The following is a 12,594-nucleotide window of genomic DNA, read 5'->3' as shown; positions in this document are numbered from 1 at the left end:
AGAAGTAAAAAGAGTACATTGTATATCTTCTACTAACTTGACGGTGCAAGAGTTACTGCCTTTTAAGTATATAATGTATCTTAAAAGAAGGAAAACAATAAAATTTTTTAAAAATTAATGCAGATTGTATCAATGTCAATCTCTTGATTGTGATACTGTACAAAAATTACCCAAGATATTACCATTGGAAGAAATCAAGTGAAGGGTACTATTATTACTATTATTATTTCTCACAACAGTATGTGAATCTACAAAGATCTCAGAACAAATGTTTTTTTAAATGCACCACACACAAAAATAAAGGCAAAGACATCTTCACGGGAAGGAGAATATTGATATAGTAGAACAACACAATGGAACCCACTGATAACTTCTGAAAACCAATGAAAGCAATTCATCCTATGGAGCTTTAGAGATGACTAAAGGTTCAGCTGTGGGTCTGAAATCTGCATTTTCATTGCAAAAAAACCCCGGGAGTGCTCAGAGCACTGATACAGGAAGGAAAAATGGAATGGCTCAGATAGCAATGAAATGTTACTAAGAGGAGTAAGATTGTGTGGTTGGGGAAAGAGGTGGCTGCTGGACTATGACTCCTAAGTGGGTTTAGATGTGCCCAACTCCCAGCTTACTAGCAAATAAATTTATGTTCTTTCATTGGCTATTGTAGGATACAGTGCTCACCAGTGGCTTCCTCTCCTGCAGGAACTTCCAGTGATGTTTCTAGCAATGTTCCTTGGATACATATGGACACATGATATAAACCGCATAACGAAATAAACACAAATATGGAGTAGGACATGCTCAGATCCTAATATTCAATTCATAAGACAAAACATCCTATCACAAACAAGTTAGAGCTTACCAGCCTCTTGAAAGGTTTTTAACAGTGGGAGTGATATAATCAAACTTGTCATTTAGAAGATCCCTCTGGCAGCGGTACAGACAACTTATTGGAGGGGGTGAAGATTCAAGGGGAAACAGTAAGGACTTCCACTAAAGGGACAGGGGCAATGGAGAGGAGATAGATTCCAGAATTATTAAGGAAGCAAAAATCTCTATCTCAACCATAAGAAATCCCCAGTAGAGCTTGGCCCTTGAATTTGCTGGGGTCAAATTTGGCTGTAAAACAGAAAACTCAAAATAACAATTGTTTAAACAAGATAGATGTTTATTTCTCCTATAAAAAGAAGTCCAGAGATATCAGTTCAGATGTGGTCTGGCGGCTCCAGTGTCACTGTGGAGTCAGGTTCCTCCTGTTCTTCTGATCTACCTTGTAAGTACATAGCTTCTGTCTTTAAAGTTACCTTTTGGTCTGAGATGGCTGCCAGAGCCCATCTAACTGGTCCACATCACTGGTAGTGGAAAGGAAGAAGGGAGAAAGCTGAGCCATCAACTTCTGCAAAGGCTTCTCCGTATCTCCACACATACTGATGTTTATATCTCACTGGCCAAAACCAATGGCTATACCTACTAACGAGGATGACAGGAAAATAATATTTTCTAGCCCTGTTATCATTACCAGAATATCTGGAATGGATATTTGATGGATACTTAGCAGTCTCTGTCATAGCCATCAATCAAGTCCTTCAAGAGAAATAAACATCTATCTTGTTTAAACAATTGTTAGAGACACAGAGAAGGTGAGAATATCCTAGCCCTCCAGGGGATGTCACGGAGTTTGGTGGACACTGTGATGTGCCACCCAGGTATCCTTCCATGAAGGACTTTTGCCTCAGCTGCAGAGAGCGTTGTCAACAGAGAGCTTTCATCTGCCAGCCCCTTCTGAGAGCCTCCGCACCCAAGGAGCCTAGACAGCTTATGTTCAATGACCTTCAATACAGGAATATATGATGGACATCTTCATCCAACTGAGGACAACTCAGAAGAACTATGCTAGCTCCAGCTCTTTCCTTGGAGTTGGCTAAGGCTACTGTCGGGTTACACTGTAGTTTGAATTTTCAAGCTGGAATCTAAACTCCACAAAAAAAACAACAAAGTTCCCTTCTCTCGCCACAAATTTCTCTCTTTTCCAGAAGTGACTCCTACTTCCTTGCCCTCCCTTCCACAGCATGGATGCCATGTTCACTCTTTTAATAAACCTCCTGTGTGCCAACCTCCAACTCAAGAGTCCACTTCTCAGGCCAGCCAGTGTGGCAAGGAGGGAGGGTGTATCTACCTGAGGTGCCAGAAACTCTGGAAGGAGGCGAAACGTTCACATTTACTGAAAGTAGAGTGGGCTGAAAAGATGGAGACATGCCGCTGTATGCACATTTCCTTTTTTCTGTCTCTTACTTGCTTCTCACGGTTGTCAGTGCACACGTCTATAGCATCCGTTACATCGCTTCCAATGTGTAACTATCCATCTAGGTTTGGATAACCAGATCCTCAAACTTGTTAAAACTGTGTGTAAAGAAAAGAAAATGGCTGTTGGGTGAGAGCTGGGTCTTCCTAGATGGAAAGTGCCTGAGTGCCCACATGGTAGGACTTCCAGTATCTCCAGCTACGCTTATTAGAGCCCTTTTTTAAATTTTTATTTTTTGGTTTCTTTCTTGGTTCTTGGCTAGGTTCCAGATAGGTGAGATGGGACTCTAAATGCAATAAATAAGAGAGGGAAAAATTACTCTAACTTTGTGGCATTTTTGGTTCTAACTCAGAAGCCAATTTTCCTTACTCTGTCTGGGGCTTATAGAATTTAGCCTAAAACAGCCTGTCATCATAGACACCCCTTCCTCTGGCATTCCATCTGCCCATTTGTGAAAGCTGGTCCACACAAACATTCACTCAGGATGAAAAGAGACCACCTAGGCACCCAGTTGTGTGTGACGGGTGCTCATGACCATGGAGGAAAATGTCCCAGAGGGGCCAGAACTGCATCATCACCCAGTTCTCAGGCAGGGAGTCCTACCCCCAAAACACTCACTCTTCACCAGTGTGTACAGGGGACCGGCAAACATTACACTGCACCGAAAACTTCACAGTCAGAAATGTTTTTTCATTTCCATGACTCAGAGCAAACGTTATTCATATAGTGCCTCTGAATACACCCACTTCTGGAAAAAAAGAGAAATTTGTGGCAAGAAAAGATAACTTTGCCATCATTTCTTCCCGGAGTTTAGATTCTGGGTTAGGAAGCATCAGCTGCTAGTGACACAAGCCTGCGTGCTATGTGGCTTTTGAGGTTTGCCTGCTCACAGATCTCTCTGGCTCGTCCCACTTGTCTCTGTCAACAATTGACACTGTGGTCTTTATTTATCTGGATTTTTAAAAATTGAATTTGTGATAGCACCTTTTCTCACAAAAGCACTTTTCAGGCAAGCAGTCCATAGCAGTTTCCTCCCAGTTTATTTTAGGGAAAAGTGCAAGGAGAAGATCCTCTTCCTTTGAAAAACCCTAACTAAACTCACACAAGTCTGTAAATATATTTTCTCAGAGACTTTTATTCATCTTTGAATCTTCCAGGGTCTGACACCTGGAATACAATAGACACTAAATGTTTGTTGAATGAATAAATGAATGAGTGAATGAAAGAAACAAATGACAATTACTGAGTGAATAAATGAATGTGAGCTCAAGAAGCTTACTGGTAGGAGGATAAAATTCATTCCTGAAAGGTATAACACAGGAAACACTGGATGCTGTGAGAAGGTGGGAGGGAATGATCACATCAGGTGAGATGAGTGATGTTCAGTCAGGCTGTATCTGGTAGAGTCGCCAGGAGGGCTTTACAAATCCCAGAGCCCAACCTGTTAAATCAGAATCTTTCAGGGTGGACCCACGCATTGGTGTTTTTTTAAAGCTCCTCAGGAGATACCAATGTTCAGCCAGAGTTGAGAGCCATTGGGACATGAGGATCAGAAAGAGATTCATAAAGGAAGTGGTTTTTTAAAACAACCTTTAAGGATGGATAGAGTTTTGACTTGTAGAAATGAGCAGGAACTAGGGAAGATGTTCTGACCTCCCTTCCCTCCCAACCACAATTCCAGACTGTCTATCCTACCTAATCCAGACAGATGCTGGCAACTGGTAAGGGGGCGCCTGTGCAGTTAAATGACTTTTTCCCCTCTGGGCCATCTAAGAGCCTGGCCACTAGTGTCTGAAGGACTCAGGAAAGGGTCTGAACACTGAGGATCTTGGGGGAGCTGGTCTGAGGGACTGCCCACCCCGGGGCATGTCTGTATCCACTGGTATATTCCAACTCAAGAGCTGAAAAGGGAAGTTACTGATTTCATCCTTGAGGTTGGGAATCTCATGAAAAGATGGGAAACCTAAAGGCTTCCTTCCTGTGGTGCCTTCACAGGGATCTGACAACCCACCGTTTGCTCCACTGGCAGCCCCTGCAACAGAGACCACAGGGCCTTCCACTACTCTCAGAAGTGATGCTGCAGAAGGCTCTTAGCAACTATACCCAAACCCCAAGGATTAAACAAAGAAAAATAATACATCAGAGAAGGACAACAGCTAGAGAGAGAGAAATAATAAACAAAGCAATCAAAACATAAAAAATAAAGACTTGTAAAATTTTAGAGCTACTGGAGGAGATCGTCTACAAACTATACAAAAAAATAACAGTAATAAGAGGTGCTGAGGAGATTTTTAAAACACCTGCAGAAGACAGCCTAGAATTTAAATAGGCAAATGTGATTTTCAAATTAAAACAAATTCAGTTAAGTAAAGAGTAGGATAGTCAGTGTTGAGGCTCAATTCAGGGCCTAGAGGATCAAGTGGAAGAAACAACTCAAACCACAGAACTGATGGCTTCCATAGGGAAAACAGCAATTCCAGAAGGAGAAGGAGGAACAGCTGGAGAGAGGCAACAAACAATGATGCAAGAAAATTTGGTACAGATGAGGAAAGATCAGTACCTGTCTTACAAGTTTTCACCAAATTCTACACCCAGGTGTATCTTGGTCAATTTCCAAATTCCAAAGGTAAAGCAATAAATCTTTCAGGTTTACAGGTAAAAAGAACAAGAAAGGAGAATCACATTGGCACTCAACTCTGCTGCACTGAAAACTAGGAGAGTAACATTTACGGACTTTTGAGAAAAAGGACTGCAACCTAGGATTCCTCTGCTGGCCAAGTTAGCCTTCCTCTGTCAATGAGAAAGAAAGATATTTGGGGCGTGCAAGAATTCAGAGAATATATTATTCCCACGCCCTATCTGGGGAAAATACTAAAGAAAGGGCTCTAATTAAACAACAGATGAATCATAGCAGAGACCTCAAGATCAGGAAAAAAGAATAAGTAAAAGGAAAGAGTAGTGAGCTATAATGCTTGCTATTTATATAAATATGTGTAATATCCAAATCCATAACAGTAGGTTGCCTGAGAATGTGTAATATAAATTCTAAATGAGGATTCTTGAAATAGGCAAGGAACATTCCAAGGAAATTCTAATAATAATAATAATCCAGAATGAAAAACTCTTTTGTATCTCAGCAAAACCCAGAAGTGGGAGACAGATGAGGTAACAAAGCAAAAGCGTTTATTATATCTCCTCTGGAGAGAGAAAGGGGAAGGAAGGAGGAAGATAAAGTCTTCTAAAAGAGAATTAGTAAACATGAAAGCGGAGTGAACTAAATAGAAAAGAAAATCATATGAGACACTACTGAACAAATCCAAAAGCTTGTTCTTAAAAAGTTCAATGAAATTGATAAACCCTTCCCTAGTCTGTTTAAAGAAAAGTGAGAACAAACAAATAAACAAGAATGCTCCCCAGACGTGAGAGCCCAGAGCCACCTGCCCGCCAGCATCTGCCCTGGGACTCAGGGGCTCAGGGACGAGGCTGGGTCGGGATGCCCCACCCTTCCCCACACGTCCCATCCCCCCACATCCCAGATTTGTCTCAGCCGCGTAGCCGACGTTGGATCAAAAGCTGCAGATGACATCAATGGTCCCAAGAGCGTTGCTCTAATTAAGAATAATACAATAGGGCTTCCCTGGTGGCGCAGTGGTTGAGAATCTGCCTGCTAATGCAGGGAACACAGGTTCGAGCCCTGGTCTGGGAAGATCCCACATGCCGCGGAGCAACTAGGCTCATGAGCCACAACTACTGAGCCTGCGCGTCTGGAGCCTGTGCTCCGCAACAAGAGAGGCCGCGACAGTGAGAGGCCCGCGCGCCGCGATGAAGAGTGGCCCCCGCTTGCCACAATTAGAGAAAGCCCTTGCACAGAAATGAAGACCCAACACAGCCATAAATAAATAAATTAATTAATTTTAAAAAAAAGAATAATACAATAATTTTGGACGATTAAAAATAAATAAATAAATAAAAAATAAACAAGAACACCTGAAACACATAATGTTCTGTCAATTATACCTCAATTTAAAAAAATAGACAAAATTGGGAGTGAAAAAAGAGCCATATCACAGAAACAGAAGAGATTAAAATAATTATAAGAATTTATTATATGCTAATTCTATGAAAATAAATCTGAAGATATAGAGGAAATTACCAAAATTAATCCAAGTGAAAACCTGAATAACAATTTTAGTGGGAGAGAAAAGAAAGGTTGTTAAATATCAACCATTAACAAGGGTATCAGGACAGATGGTTTAACAGCTCAGCTTTCTAATCTTCAAAGAATAGATAATATCAGTGTTAATTAATTTATTCTAGACCATGGAAAAAATTGAAAGCTTCTCAATTTATTTTATGAAGCAAGCATGATTTTAATGCTAGATAAAATATTAACAGGGCTTCCCTGATGGCACAGTGGTTGAGAATCTGCCTGCTAATGCAGGGAACACAGGTTCGAGCCCTGGTCTGGGAAGATCCCACATGCCGCGGAGCAACTAGGCTCATGAGCCACAACTACTGAGCCTGCGCGTCTGGAGCCTGTGCTCCGCAACAAGAGAGGCCGCAATAGTGAAAGGCCCGCGCACCGTGATGAAGACTGGCCCCCGCTTACCACAACAAGAGAAAGCCCTCGCACAGAAACGAAGACCCAACACAGCCAAAAATAAATAAATAAATTAATTAATTAAAAAAAAAAAAGCCAGTGGACATGACTCATACTATACCCAAATAGCTGAAAGGCACTTTAAAAAAAAAAATTAACAAATAGAATCTAGCCATGTGGCAAAAAAAATAATACACTGTAACTAAGCAGAGTTTATTCTAGGATTACAAAGCACAACACCAAGAAATCTATCAACATAAATATTTTCATCAATAAACTAAAAGTGAAAAACCATACCCTATCAATAGTTCCTGAAAAGGCATTTGATAAAATTCAGCAGCCATCCATATTAAAGCTTTAAGGAAAATAAGAATGAAATGATAGTTGTTGTATATAATAAAGTCTCTTTATCAAAAAGCAATAGCCAATATCATTCTCATTGGTCAAACACCAAAAGCACTTCAATTAAAATCAAATCCAGACAAAAATGCCCACTATTGCCACTGCAACTCAACATTTTCTTCAAGATTCAGAGATTGAAACAAATGTCATAAGGTAAGAAAATAAACTGATTAGTACAAGCATGTGAAAGAAGAAATAAAGTATTGGAATATTTCTTTTTGCTCATGGTTTTATCTCTTCTTTTCAGATTTATGCCTGCTGTTAATGTTCCTGTTTAACATTGCCTTGGAGGTTTTTAGAAAATACAATAAGAACATAAAATTAAGTAACTGACATAAATATTTGATAATATTTTTTTCCATTGACCACATGACTGTATTCCTAGAAAACCCAGGAAACACTTATTTTAAAAAAACACTCAAATTGATGAAGAATTTGGTAAGGTGACAAATTTTACAGAAACGCATACAAAAATTAATCACTTCTCTATACTATAGCATGTTCATCTAAAAATAGAAATGAGAAAAATATTCAACTAAGTATAGTGACAAAATCTATAAAATATTGAGGGATAAATATAAAAGAAACATAAGACTATGGAAAAAAACCTTATGAAAAAAAACCAAAACAAAATCTGAAGAAATTTTAACACCAAACAATTTGTTCAGAGGAGTTAATATCTTAACAAATTCCTTCTCCCCGCAAATATAAATGTAATACAATGCCAATTATAATCCCAGTAGTTTGTGGGTTGTTTTTTTTTTTTTTTTTTGGCTGGGGTTTTAATAGGAACTGCATTATATTTGTATATCACTTTGGGGAGAATTAGTTATCTTTACTATGTTGAGTCTCTCAATCCACAGCCACGGTCCCCCTTTCATTTATTTAGATCTTATTTAGATTTCTCTCCACAGCACCAGTAGATTTTTTGATTGTAAGTAAATTGGTTTTGAAGTATAGTGTACATACAGAAAAGTGCCAAACCTTAAGTGTGCCCATGTAACTAACATCCCCATAAAGAAATATAACATAACCAGCACTCCTTAAGTTCCCCATCCCGTCCCCTCCAGTGTCCCCCAACACCAAGGAGAAACCACCTACTATCTTGACTTCTAATACCATAAACTTACTTTGCCTCCAACAGGTTTTGTTTTTTAATTGGATAAAATGTGCTTAGAACTTACACAGACAATAAATGTTCAGAAGATAAGAAAAATAGGAAAAAGAGTAACAGTAAGAGACATCTAACCTTATCAGTATCAGAGCACTCCAAAAAGCTATAGTAATTAAATCATTGTGTATTAGTATAGGAAGAGACCACCAGTGAGAGGTACAGAATAGGGGATGAAAAAATCAATCCCGGTACATGTGAGCATTTAATACAAAGCTGATAATTCAAGATAGCAGGGAAAGAATAGATTATTTAATAAATGATACTAGCTCAACTTACTAGAACAAGTTGAATCCCATCTTATGCTATATACAAAAACAAATTTTAGACATATATAAGACTTGTTACATTTGTATAAAATAAAACAATAAATAGCTTAGAAGAAAATCTAGGTAAATACATGGGTTGGGGAATCTTCTTTTCAGAACAGGAAACCCAGAACCTCTGAACAAAGACATATTTGACTTAAATTGAAAATGCCACTAAGATAATAGGTAAGTGATAGATTTGGAGGGAAAAAGTTTTACAGATGACAGATAAATGATAAATAACAATACTATAAAAAGAGCTCCTACAAATTGCCCAATCAAAAAATGGGCAAAGACTATGAATAGATAATTCACAGAAAAGCAAATCCAAATTCTCAACAAACTTGAAAAGATGCTCAAGCTCACCAGTAGTCCACAAACTGCAAATTAAGTTTACAATGAAATATCACTTTACGACGATCTGAATGGAAAATATTAAAACAAGAGTGATAGCGACTGTTGCTAGTAGGGGTGTGGGTAAAGCATTCTCCATATTTTACTACTGAAAATATGATGTTTGGGTCTTTTTGAAAGCAATCTGGAAATATATAATAAATTTTAAAATACACATGCCCTTCAACCTTGGAATCTATTCGGTAGAAGCAAAAGCATCAGTACATAAAGATACAGGCTTAAGAATATTTATTGCTTCACTGTTTGTAGTGACAGAAACGTAAAACAAAAAAAAATGTCTTTCAAGAGAAAGATAAATAATGGATAAATTATGAAAGAGTCTCATCATGAATTATTATGTAAGCCAACACAAAACGATGAATTAGAACCATACCAGGTGACAGAGGGATTTCCACAATGTATTTTTGAGTGAGAAATAGAATATGTACAAAATCCATGATCTAATTTTTCCAGAGAAAGCAATGAACTCCCCCAAACCCTACATATACAGAGATTGTATCTATTTATCATCTATCATCTATCTGATAGATATATAATCTATATATCTATGTGTATATAATCTTTTATCATTATATGAAGATGGAGAAAGTTAAAAGGCTATTAGCACCTGGTCATCTGGGGTAAGAGACTGGGGGAGAGGGCGGGTGGGGTGGACACTTGAGAGGACTAAGAAATGAGAAGTTGCAGGGAATATATGGATGGGAGTGAGTAGTTCCACTTATCTGAAGGGTACCTCAAGGATTCTGGGTATACTCAAAGTCTGAACTCCAAAGCTGCTGGTGGGGGCCTTTCCTGGGGGATACTAAGGCCAGACCCTCCTTAGGGGATGTGGGTACAGGACACATCACAGAGAATGCCTCCTGTCCCTCCCAACATCTGACCCGGTGAAATCATGTCATGACAAATACCAAGGCCACTGTGAGGAACCCATAGTCTGGGATGTGCAGGACCTAATGCTGTGTTTAGGGTTAAGTGTTCCTGCAGGTCTCCTGCCAGGGGGCAATGGGGTAACCGTGGGATCACTGTATGTGTATATGGAACCCAATAACCCTCAGGGACCTTATGGCCTAGTTTGGGTAGGTCAAAGTCTTACCAAAGTCCACAACTCAAGTTATTAAGAACAAACCCCAAGAGATTTTCACTTCTCTTAAAGAACATGAAGGGATCCAATTCCTATTCCATATCGACCATCTTAAACTACCCTTTCTCACGGTTTTACTTTGAGGTGATGAAAATGTTTCAGAAACAGATAGATAGGTGGTGGTTCCACAACATGGTGAATGTAACTAAACGCCACTGAATTTTTCACTTTAAAAAGGATAATTTTATGTTATGTGAATTTCACCTCAATAAATTATTTAGGAAAAAAAATACCTTTTCTCTCCCAGCCTAAAACTTATTTTATATCTTACTCTCAACTCTACCAAAAACGTTCCTGAAAGCCCAGTCCGCAAACCCCTTCACTTTAGTTCCTTTTCTCCTCCCTCCTGTTTCTTGTAGTCCTGTCTGCACCCATCCCTCTATCCCACGACTCAAAATCCCAGGAGACAGGCTGGCAAACATGGAATTCCACATGTGGGTGAGGAAAGAGGGGAGCTGAGGGGGGAAAGACACATTTTCCTTTAACAGGTGGTGGGAATGGGCGAGCCGAAGGCTGGTATTACTCATTAGTAAGTTTTGCCTCTTTCACATATTGGAGCATAAGGCAATTTGGGTACCAGCCGCCCTCAGCAGCCTGCCTTCCCCCACACTGTGAGTCGCTGCCCCCGCCTGTCACGACAGCTTGTTCTCAGCCCCCCAAAGCCAAGGCCCTGTGACTGGGAGCCCCCATCTAAAGGTTACTTTTGGATGGGGATAGGGAACCTCCCTCCTTTGGTGGGAGGGAGTCAGGGAGGGAGGGACGGATGGGAGAGCTCCACTGGGCAGCACGCAGTCTTGCAGAACAGGTGGTTTTGTTTATTTTTCTCCATTCCATTTGCAAAATTGTACCCTTTCCTAAAACAGCCTCAGGACTCGAGCACAACAAGTACAGGCACAGTGAGATGGCATTTAATTAAAATACAGAAATTTAAGCAGTCAACACCATGATGGAGCAGCAGAAATCGCCGCAAAGTAAACATCCAAGCAGCCACTGAGAGGACAGGACGGGAGACAGGCATGTCCCAGCTCAGCCCCTCACCCTGCTCACCCAGGGCAGGGCCGGCAGGCAGGAACAGGCCAGTCCAGAGGGTCTGGGCCCCCAAGGCTCCAGAATGCGCAACTCCAGCCCCTACCTCAAATGAAGTTGGGGCTATTTTATGGGTTAACTATGGTTTTAGGGAATCAATCTGTTAATATTACTAATACCAAAAAAAAAAAAAAAACACTTCTGAAAGTCATTATGGCACAGCAGAAAGAGCTTTCTACTCCATTAACTCCCACCCACTCCTTTTTTTTTTTTTTGAGCCAAGTTAACTTAGGTTCAAATCCTGGCTCTGTCACTTACCAGCTGTGTTGAACTTGCACAAATCACGTAAATTCTCCAGGCTTCTGTTTGCTCATCTCTGGGGCAAGGTCAGAGCGATATCACTGGTTTACTGGGAATCTCAGTTCACTGGGGTCATAAACATGAAACGGTTTATTTTTCCTGAAATTGCTCCCAAACTCTCAAACCCCCCATTTCTCACTTGGTAGCAGCTCCTTTGAGTGACAGATCAGCCCAATTCCATAGTGTTTCAGTCACCTTTTATCATTAAACGGTTATTTTCGTTCCTTAAGATTCTGCCCTGTTCACTTTAAAATTTCAACCTTCTGTCCATTTCCAGTACTTTTCCTTCCCTCTTAAAACTGCAGAATGCCAATGAAATTAGAGTTCTAGATAAATAACGTTGTCATCTAAGTACCTCTCATTCTGTTTGCTAAATCTGGCAAGCCTCCACCTTCTCCCAAGCACAGGCTTCAGGGAAGTGGTTCCCAATTCAGGCTGCTCATTTAAAATGTCAATGCCTGGGTTCCATTCCAGACCAGTTAAATCGGAATATCTGAGCATACCAAGAATTTTTTTTTTTTAAGTTTCCCCGAGGGACCGGAACGTGCGCTCGGGGTTGACGGCAGCGCTTCGCAGGGGGGTCCGGCTTCTTCCCGTTCTAGCAACGCCTCCCGCTTCCCAGCATGCACTGCTGCGGCGTGGGGGGCGGAGGACGGAGAGGCCGGTCGCGTTTTACGAGACTGTCGCTTGTAAGCTCGTAACCTTCTCCGCTGGTCACGACAGCGCCTCCACTTGACACCGACGGGCCCTTTGTTCCCAGTGTATGGGCAGGCATCCGAATGCGGGCTCTCCTGTTACGCGCTCTGGAGGGCTCCGTGAGGGTCTTCCTTCTGCCTGCTCCCTGGTGTGGCGACGAGGTTCAGCTTGCCT

The 12,594-nt window shown here is 40.7% G+C and overlaps 1 long non-coding RNA gene across 14 annotated transcripts in view; it reads right to left on the bottom strand.

Annotated features, from left to right (window-relative positions):
- Positions 1 to 12,310, bottom strand: part of LOC309615154 — an 86,616-nt gene extending 74,306 nt beyond the window's left edge. For 7 of the 14 annotated variants that reach the window (XR_014236552.1, XR_014236553.1, XR_014236554.1 and 4 more), the window contains exon 1: positions 11,683 to 11,775. This is a non-coding gene — a long non-coding RNA (uncharacterized lncRNA). Of the gene's footprint in view, positions 1 to 11,682 lie in introns of all 14 variants that reach the window. The other 7 variants (XR_014236546.1, XR_014236547.1, XR_014236548.1 and 4 more) reach the window with 3 other exon arrangements.
- Positions 12,311 to 12,594: the final 284 nt, after the last annotated feature.

This window comes from Balaenoptera borealis, assembly GCF_965194805.1.
Source record: "Balaenoptera borealis genome assembly, chromosome: 17".
Lineage (NCBI taxonomy): Eukaryota > Metazoa > Chordata > Mammalia > Artiodactyla > Balaenopteridae > Balaenoptera > Balaenoptera borealis.
This window is presented reverse-complemented; position numbering and strand designations above follow the sequence as displayed.